The sequence below is a fragment of the Salvelinus alpinus genome, chromosome 17, assembly GCF_045679555.1.
Source record: "Salvelinus alpinus chromosome 17, SLU_Salpinus.1, whole genome shotgun sequence".
In the NCBI taxonomy this organism is placed as follows: Eukaryota; Metazoa; Chordata; class Actinopteri; order Salmoniformes; family Salmonidae; genus Salvelinus; species Salvelinus alpinus.
Window position 1 is genome coordinate 46,129,634 of NC_092102.1, and position 10,650 is coordinate 46,140,283.

The window sequence follows — 10,650 nt, forward strand, 5'->3', positions numbered from 1 at the left end:
AGCCTCAGTGTATTAGAGTGACTAACAGAGTCAGTGTATTAGAGTGACTAACAGTGTCAGTGTATTAGAGTGACTAACAGCCTCGGTGTATTAGAGTGACTAACAGCCTCAGTGTATTAGAGTGACTAACCTTGTCAGGGTATTAGAGTGACTAACAGCCTCAGTGTATTAGAGTGACTAACAGTCAGTGTATTAGATTGACTAACAGCGTCAGTGTATTAGAGTGACTAACAGAGTCAGTGTATTAGAGTGACTAACAGAGTCAGTGTATTAGAGTGACTAACAGTGTCAGTGTATTATAATGACTAACAGAGTCAGTCTATTAGAGTGACTAACAGAGTCAGTCTATTAGAGTGACTAACATCGTCAGTGTATTAGAGTGACTAACCGTGTCAGGGTATTAGAGAGACTAACAGCCTCAGTGTATTAGAGTGACTAACCGTGTCAGGGTATTAGAGAGACTAACAGAGTCAGTGTATTAGAGTGACTAACATCCTCAGTGTATTAGAGTGACTAACAGAGTCAGTGTATTAGAGTGACTAACAGCATCAGTGTATTAGAGTGACTAACAGCATCAGTGTATTAGAAAGACTATCAGCATCAGGGTATTAGAGTGACTAACAGTGTCAGGGTATTAGAGTGACTAACAGTGTCAGTGTATTAGAGTGACTAACAACATAAAGGTATTAGAGTGACTAACAGAGTCAGTGTATTAGAGTGACGAACAGTGTCAGTGTATTAGAGTGACTAACAGCGTCAAGGAATTAGAGTGACTAACAGAGTCGGTGTATTAGAGTGACTAACAGCCACAATGTATTAGAATGACTAATAGCATCAGTGTATTAGAGTGACTAACAGAGTCAGTGTATTAGAGTGACTAACATCCTCAGTGTATTAGAATGACTAACAGCCTCAGTGTATTAGAGTGACTAACAGCGTCAGTGTATTAGAGTGACTAACATCCTCAGTGTATTAGAGTGACAAACAGAGTCGGTGTATTAGAATGACTAACAGCGTCAGTGTATTAGAGTGATTAACCGTGTCAGGGTATTAGAGTGACTAACAGCCTCAGTGTATTAGAGTGACTAACAGAGTCAGTGTATTAGAGTGACTAACAGCGTCAGTGTATTAGAGTGACTAACAGAGTCAGTGTATTAGAGTGACTAACAGCCTCAGTGTATTAGAGTGACTAACCGTGCCAGGGTATTAGAGTGACTAACAGCCTCAGTGTATTAGAGTGACAAACAGAGTCGGTGTATTAGAATGACTAACAGCGTCAGTGTATTAGAGTGACTAACAGAGTCAGTGTATTAGAGTGACTAACATCCTCAGTGTATTAGAGTGACTAACCGTGTCAGTGTAATAGAGTGACTAACAGAGTTAGTTTATTAGAGTGACTAACGGAGTCAGTGTATTAGAGTGACTAACAGCCTCAGTGTATTAGAGTGACTAACAGTGTCAGTGTATTAGAGTGACTAACAGCGTCAAGGAATTAGAGTGACTAACAGAGTCGGTGTATTAGAGTGACTAACAACCTCACAGTATTAGAGTGACTAACAGCCACAGTGTATTAGAATGACTAACAGCATCAGTGTATTAGAGTGACTAACAGCCTCAGTGTATTAGAGTGACTAACAGCGTCGGTGTATTAGAATGACTAACAGCATCAGTGTATAAGAATGACTAACAGCCTCAGTGTATTAGAGTGATTAATAGCCTCAGTGTATTAGAGTGACTAACAGCCTCAGTGTATTAGAGTGACTAACAGCCTCAGTGTATTAGAGTGACTAACAGCCTCAGTGTATTAGAGTGACTAACAGCCTCAGTGTATTAGAGTGACTAACAGCCTCAGTGTATTAGAGTGACTAACAGCCTCAGTGTATTAGAGTGACTAACAGCCTCAGTGTATTAGAGTGACTAACAGCCTCAGTGTAATAGAGTGACTAACATCCTCAGTGTATTAGAGTGACTAACAGCCTCAGTGTATTAGAGTGACTAACAGCGTCAGTGTATTAAAGTGACTAACTGTGTCAGTGTATTAGAGTGACTAACAGCGTCAGTGTATTAGAATGACTAACAGCCTCAGTGTATTAGAATGACTAACAGAGTCAGTGTATTAGAGTGACTAACAGAGTCAGTGTATTAGAATTACTAACAGCCTCAGTGTATTAGAGGTACTAACAGCCTCAGTGTATTAAAGTGACTAACCGTGTCAGTGTATTAGAGTGACTAACAGCGTCAGTGTATTAGAATGACTAACAGCCTCAGTGTATTAGAGTGACTAACAGCCTCAGTGTATTAAAGTGACTAACCGTGTCAGTGTATTAGAGTGAATAACAGCCTCAGTGTATTAGAGTGACTAACAGCGTCAGTGTATTAGAGTACTAACAGCCTCAGTGTATTAGAGTGACTAACCTTGTCAGGGTATTAGAGTGACTAACAGCCTCAGTGTATTAGAGTGACAAACAGATTCAGTGTATTAGAGTAACTAACAGCCTCGGTGTATTAGACTGACTAACAGAGTCGGTGTATTAGAGTGACTAACAGCCTTAGTGTATTAGAGTGACTAACCGTGCCAGGGTATTAGAGTGACTAACAGCCTCAGTGTATTAGAGTGACAAACAGAGTCAGTGTATTAGAATGACTAACAGCATCAGTGTATTAGAGTGACTAACAGAGTCAGTGTATTAGAGTGACTAACATCCTCAGTGTATTAGAGTGACTAACCGTGTCAGTGTATTAGAGTGACTAACAGAGTTAGTTTATTAGAGTGACTAACGGAGTCAGTGTATTATAGTGACTAACAGCCTCAGTGTATTAGAGTGAGTAACAGCATCAGTGTATTAGAGTGACTAACAGCCTCAGTGTATTAGAGTGACTAACAGTGTCAGTGTATTAGAGTGACTAACAGCCTCAGTGTATTAGAGTGACTAACCGTGTCAGGGTATTAGAGTGACTAACAGCCTCAGTGTATTAGAATGACTAACAGAGTCAGTGTATTAGAGTGACTAACAGCCTCAGTGTATTAGACTGACTAACAGCGTAAGTGTATTAGAGTAACTAAAAGCCTCAGTGTATTAGAGTGACTAACCGTGTCAGGGTATTAGAGTGACTAACAGCCTCAGTGTATTAGAGTGACAAACAGAGTCAGTGTATTAGAGTGACTAACAGTGTCAGTGTATTAGAATGACTAACAGAATCAGTGTATTAGAGTGACTAACAGAGTCAGTGTATTAGAGTGACTAACATAGTCAGTGTATTAGAGTGACTAACAGCATCAGTGTATTAGAGTGACTAACAGCCTCAGTGTATTAGAGTGACTAACAGCCTCAGTGTATTAGAGTGACTAACAGCCTCAGTGTATTAGAGTGACTAACAGAGTCAGTGTATTAGAGTGAATAACAGTGTCGGTGTATTAAAGTGACTAACAGCGTCAGTGTATTAGAATGACAAACAGTGTCAGTGTATTAGAATGACTAACAGCCTCAGTGTATTAGAGTGACTAACAGAGTCAGTGTATTAGAGTGACTAACAGCCTCAGTGTTTAAAAGTGACTAACCGTGTCAGTGTATTAGAGTGACTAACAGCGTCAGTGTATTAGAATGACTAACAGCCTCAGTGTATTAGAGTGACTAACAGCTTCAGTGTATTAGAGTGACTAACAGCATCAGTGTATTAGAATGACTAACAGTGTCAGTGTATTAGAGTGACTTACAGAGTTGGTGTATTAGAGTGACTAACAGCCTCAGTGTATTAGAGTGACTAACCGTGTCAGGGTATTAGAGTGACTAACAGCCTCAGTGTATTAGAGTGACGAACAGAGTCAGTGTATTAGAGTGACTAACAGCGTCAGTGTGTTAGAGTGACTAACAGTGTCAGTGTATTAGAGTGACTAACATAGTCAGTGTATTAGAGTGACTAACAGATTCAGTGTATTAGAGTGACTAACAGCATCAGTGTAATAGAGTGACTAACAGCCTCAGTGTATTAGAGTGACTAACAGCCTCAGTGTATTAGAGTGACTAACCGTGTCAGTGTATTAGAGTGACTAACAGAGTTCGTTTATTAGAGTGACGAACAGAGTCAGTGTATTAGAGTGACTAACAGCGTCAGTGTATTAGAGTGACTAACAGTGTCAGTGTATTAGAGTGACTAACATAGTCAGTGTATTAGAGTGACTAACAGATTCAGTGTATTAGAGTGACTAACAGCATCAGTGTATTAGAGTGACTAACAGCCTCAGTGTATTAGAATGACTAACAGCCTCAGTGTATTAGAGTGACTAACAGCCTCAGTGTATTAGAGTGACTAACCGTGTCAGGGTATTAGAGTGAGTAACAGCCTCAGTGTATTAGAATGACTAACAGAGTCAGTGTTTTAGAGTGACTAACAGCCTCAGTGTATTAGACTGACTAACAGCGTAAGTGTATTATAGTGACTAACAGCCTCAGTGTATTAGAATGACTAACAGCCTCAGTGTATTAGAATGACTAACAGCCTCAGTGTATTAGAATGACTAACAGCCTCAGTTTTTTTGAATGACTAACAGCGTCAGTGTATTAGAGTGACTAACAGTCTCAGTGTATTAGAGTGACTAACAGCCTCAGTGTATTAGAGTGAATAACAGCGTCAGTGTATTAGAGTGACTAACAGCGTCAGTGTATTAGAGGTACTAACAGCCTCAGTGTATTAGAATGACTAACTGTGTCAGTGTATTAGAGTGACTAACAGAGTCAGTGTATTAGAATGACTAACAGCCTCAGTGTATTAGAGGTACTAACAGCCTCAGTGTATTAGAATGACTAACAGCGTCAGTGTATTAGAGTGACTAACAGCCTCAGTGTTTTCGAATGACTAACAGCCTCAGTGTATTAGAGTGACTAGCAGCGTCAGTGTATTAGAGTGACTTACAACCTCAGTGTATTAGAATGACTAACAGCCTCAGTGTATTAGAATGACTAACAGCCTCAGTGTATTAGAATGACTAACAGCCTCAGTGTATTAGAGTGACTAACAGCCTCAGTGTATTAGAATGACTAACAGCCTCAGTGTATTAGAGTGACTAACAGCCTCAGTGTATTAGAATGACTAACAGCCTCAGTGTATTAGAATGACTAACAGCCTCAGTGTATTAGAGTGACTAACCGTGTCAGGGTATTAGAGTGAGTAACAGCCTCAGTGTATTAGAATGACTAACAGAGTCAGTGTTTTAGAGTGACTAACAGCCTCAGTGTATTAGACTGACTAACAGCGTAAGTGTATTATAGTGACTAACAGCCTCAGTGTATTAGAGTGACTAACAGCCTCAGTGTATTAGAATGACTAACAGCCTCAGTGTATTAGAATGACTAACAGCCTCAGTGTATTAGAATGACTAACCGCCTCAGTGTATTAGAATGACTAACAGCCTCAGTGTATTAGAGTGACTAACAGTGTCAGTTTAAGCCTCAGTGGAGATTTATGTTTAATATTTCCAAAGTGCAGCTGACAGTCCAGGACTGATTTTAACACGCCCATGAAAGTCCTTGTAGTGAAATAGACCTTGCTGTTAGATTCATAGGTATCAATCTCCAGACTGTCCAGTTCTGCACTGAGAGGCATGTTTTTCCACCCCCTTGCGCCTGACATAGATGATGTTGCGTAAACATTTCCTCAGCAGTATTTGAAAGGCCCTCTGGGGTGTCTTGTAAATCTGCCTTCTCCTCTGAAGTCTTATCTATACCCGGGAGACTGGATGCGGTGTGCGTGTGTGTGTGTGTGTGTGTGTGCATTTGTGTGTGCGTGCATGTGTGCATGTGTGTGTGTGTTCGATGTTTGTGCGTGTCCACTGATATAGCCATAGCTACAGCTCGGAGGTGGGTAGAGGACAGAGGAGTCCTGGAGTAGTATCCCTCCCACCAGTGATTTAAGCTGCAGAGGTGAGCTGTTCTCGGAGGGTGACTGTCCGACTGGGTGCACTAAGCAATGTGATTTGTTCCCCGGTCTGAGGACAACCACCCCAGGGTGGTTTACCAGCCAACCTGCAGATAGAAGACTTGTTGGAAATGTGCTTCTCTTTAATGTCAGATTGTTGTTCTCTCTTTATCTCACAAAGGAGTTAGATAAGTGAAAATGTCCATAGGATTTGACTGGAGCGACTCCCTTCACGTGGACGTTTAACCTGCTCTGTGTCCTGTACGTCTAAACCGATTGACCTGAGATCTGGTCCTGGCTGTAAATACAGTCCGTTTGTGTGATTTATGACTGTGTGAATGTTTTAATGACACATACGTAGGTCAAGGTAATGATCGTTGATAACATGTGAGAGGGAGAAGACATTCATTTTAGTTAGAACAGATTTTGAAGACTGCGTGAGTTTTTACATTTCCTAGAGGTCACAAATGTTGTAATTCTTGTCAAAATTCAGAGAAAGTTTATTGTAGAAACTGATTCAGACAGACTGACAGAGGCAGACAGTCCACTACATTGCAGGGTATGGTCTCTGCTCTCTGTTGTTTTAACATAGCAAACCCTTGAGACAGACTCACCCCGTAAAACACACTTATTCTGATATGGTTGTGAAGTTGTACCTCTGTTTAGTCGTGTTACTCATATCCCTCATTGACTGCACGTCCTGTTTAACCACGAGTACAAAGGACAAGGGTTCTGTCAAGGTAAAGGTATCAGTGCAATAGCCAAGGCACTTGATTTGGAGAGCCACTTCACATTCTACCCTGTGTGTGTTATCACGGGGAAGAATGTTATCAGGCCCTCATACAGGGCTGTGAAAAAGTATTTGATTTTCTCAATTTTGTATTATTATTTTCTTTTTTATATTTTTGCATATTGTTTTAAACTGACGTATCAGATCTTCAACCTAAACCTAATATTAAATAAAGGAAACCTGAGATTACAAATACTACAAATGTGTATATATATATATATACTTTATTTCTTTATTTAATTAATTATGAAAGTTATCCAACACCCAATTTACCTGTTTGAAAAAGGTATTGCCCCCTTACACTCAATAAGTGGTTGTTCCACCTTTAGCTACAATGACTGCAACCAACCGCTTCCTGTAGTTGTTGATCAGTCTCTCACGTCGCTGTGGAGGAATTGTGGACCACTCTTCCATGCAGAACTGCTGGAACTCAGCGATATTTGTGGGTTTTCAAGCATGAACTGCTCGTTTCAAATCCTGCCACAACATCTCAATTGGGATTAGGTCTGGACTTTGACCATGGTATTCCAAAACTTCAAATTTGTAGCTTTTTCATTTTTTTTTTACGTTCAGGATCAAAAACATGCAAAAGTTCAGAAAATTATAATCTTATCAAGTGTTTCCTATAACTCTGAAAGAAACATCTCACAGCTAGAGAGGGGGAGGGGCAGAGAGAAAAGAGAGAGAAAAAGAGAGAGCCAGCAGTAGATTGCATGCTTGACCTATGACCTTTGGATCAGTCTACACAGGACAAGAGGTAACTGGGTCGTTATTCCAGGCCTGGTCAGAAAGAGTAGGCCCATTCAGCCCAAACACACACATCTCTCTCTCTCTCTCGCTCTCTCTCTCTCTCTTCTCTCTCTTCTCTCTCTTCTCTCTCTTCTCTCTCTCTCTCTCTCTCCTACTCTCTCTCCCTCTCTCTCTCTCTCTCTCTCTCTCTCTCTCTCTCTCTCTCTCTCTCTCTCTCTCTCTCTCTCTCTCTCTCTCTCTCTCTCTCTCTCTCTCTCTCTCTCTCTCTCGATCTCTCTCTCTCTCTCGATCTCTCCTCTCTCTCTCGATCTCTCCTCTCTCTCTCTCTCTGGTTCTGTGTAAAGAGGTCAGACTGGGACCTCTAGTGGAGAGTTGAAGTGTTGAAGTGCCTCGCTCACTGGACTCTTGACATCTTTGTGTCCCATTATCAGAGATTAGCTGATCTCCGATCGGGTTCCTTTTCTTGATTATCAATAAGCAACTAACAGACTAGTTATCAATAACAGTGCACGTTCAAGTGGCTATACTCTCATGAATGTATTTGACGATTACCTGTAATAGGCGGCTCCAGTCGGAGACAACATTACATAGATAAAACATTAGCAAGGATAAAAAGACGAGGCTTATTTCCATTATGCTACTGTAAGTCAGATGAGGTTTGTGTTTGTCATATGTGATGGTCATAGATCTGTCTCAGAGGGTTGGTCAATACTGGCACCATGCAGTCTTCCCACTTGCCATCATTCACGTCAATATCTAGAAACGACGTTAATCCAACCAGTTTGTGCCCAGTGGGTTTCCTATCACTCTCTAGTTGAGTTTCTGTGTGTCTGCGGTAGCCATCAGGGTGGAGAACGACTGACAAAAAGGGACGGACAAAGTGTTTAGTTGTTCAACCCGTTCTGTCCAGTGTTCAAGAAGTTCAGGAATCAGGAAACTCTCTATAGTTTTGTGGCCCAGCAGCATTGTTGGGCTAAGAGACAGGGGGGGGGGGGGTCATTGTGTTCTTTATCATATTCCCAGGTAATCAACATGCATAGCTGTTGCTGTCCTGCAGTGCGCCCTACGTCCCAACTTGCGCCCTACGTCCCAACTACGTCACAACCCAACCCTCACACATCACTGTTTAAAACCTCATGACCACAGCCGAAAGTCAAGTTAGTTGAGTTGACATAAATTGGTGAATTTCTCATAATATTGCTTTCACAGCGAGCAAAGTGTCATGTTTTTTTTCCAATCAGAAAAAGTACAGTACCAGCCAAAGGTTTGGACACACCTACTCATTACGGGGATTTTCTTTATTTTTACTATTTATTTCTACATTGTAGAATAATAGTGAAGACATCAAAACTATGAAATAACACATATGGAATCATGTAGTAACCAAAAAAGTGTTAAACAAATCCAGATATATGTTATATTTGAGATTCTTCAAAACAGCCATCCTTTACCTTGAAGACAGCTTTGCACACACTTGGCATTCTCTCAACCAGCTTCATGAGGAAGTCACCATGAATACATTTCAATTAACCAGGTGTGCCTTGTTAAAAGGTCATTTGTGGAATTTCTTTCCTTCTTAATGTGTTTGAGCCAATCAGTTGGGTTGTGACAAGGTAGGAGTCGTATACAGAAGATAGCCCTATTTGGTAAAAGACAAAGTCCATATTATGGCAAAATCAGCTCACATAAGCAAAGAGAAACAAGTCCATCATTACTTTCAATCCTGAAAATGTCAAGAATTTTTGAAGTTTCTTCAAATGCAGTCACTAAAACCATCAAGCACTATGATGAAACTGGCTCTCATGAGGACCGCCACAGGAATGGAAGACCCAGAGTTACCTCTGCTGCAGAGAATAAGTTCATTAGAGTTAACTGCACCTCAGATTGCAGCCCAAAGAAATGCTTCATAGTTCAAGCAACAGACACATCAACTGTTCAACTGTTCAGAGGAGACTGCATGAATCAGGCCTTTATAGTCGAATTGCTGCAAAGAAACCACTACTAAAGGACAACAATAATAAGGGGAGACTTGCTTGGGCCAAGAAACACGAGCAATGAACATTAGACAGGTGGAAATTTGTCCTTTGATCTGATGAGTCCAAATATTAGATTTTTGGTTCCAACCTCCGTGTCTTTGTGAGACGCGGAGTAGGTGAACAGATGATCTCAGCATGTGTGGTTCCCACTGTGAAGCATGGAAGAGGAGGATGTGTGATGGTGTGGGGATGCTTTTCTTGTGACACTGTCAGTGATTTATTTAGAATTCAAGCACACTTAACCAGCATGGCTACCACTGCATTCTGCAGCGATATGCCATCCCATTTGATTTGCGCTTAGTGGGAGTATCATTTGTTATTCAACAGGACAATGACCACACATCTCCAGGCTGTGTAGTGGCTATTTGACCAGAAGGAGAATGATGGAGTGCTGCATCAGATGACCTGGCCTCCACAATCACCTGACCTCAACCCAATTGAGATGGTTTGGGATGAGTTGGACTACAGAGTGAAGGAAAAGCAGCCATTAAGTGCTCAGCATATGTGGGAACTCCTTCAATACTGTTGGAAAAGCATTCCTCATGAAGCTGGTTGAGAGAATGCCAAGAGTGTGCAAAGCTGTCTTCAAGGCAAAGGGTGGCTACTTTGAATAATCTAAAATATTAAAATATATTTTGATTTGTTGAACACTTTTTTTGGTTACTACATGATTCCGTATGTGTTATTTCATGGTTTTGATGTCTTCACTATTATCCTACAATGTAGAAAATAGTCAAAATAAAGAAAAACCCTTGAATGAGTAGGTGTGTCCAAACTTTTGACTGGTACTGTATGTCCTACAGCAATCACTGTAATTGTGACTGGCGATGTGTTATCACACGATTCTGATTCATAGTTCATCTCACGTAGAGCTAGGAGGGAACCTGGATAATTGTGTCCACACTCCACCCCATTTGTAACTAAAAGAGTGATACCTGGTATGATTCAAAAACATTTAGAGAAATACCCAATCAGTAGGCTCGTCTTTAAAACCTCAAAATACCTTTTTCACCTTCTGAGCAAGTTTGCTAATCCTCTCAAATTGTGAGATTACTTGATACGGGTATAAAAAACACAAATAATTATTTATTTAGTGGTATTCTATAGTTACTCAATCATAACTCAATGTTTATAGACCCTGATTCATGTCATTTTGTTCAT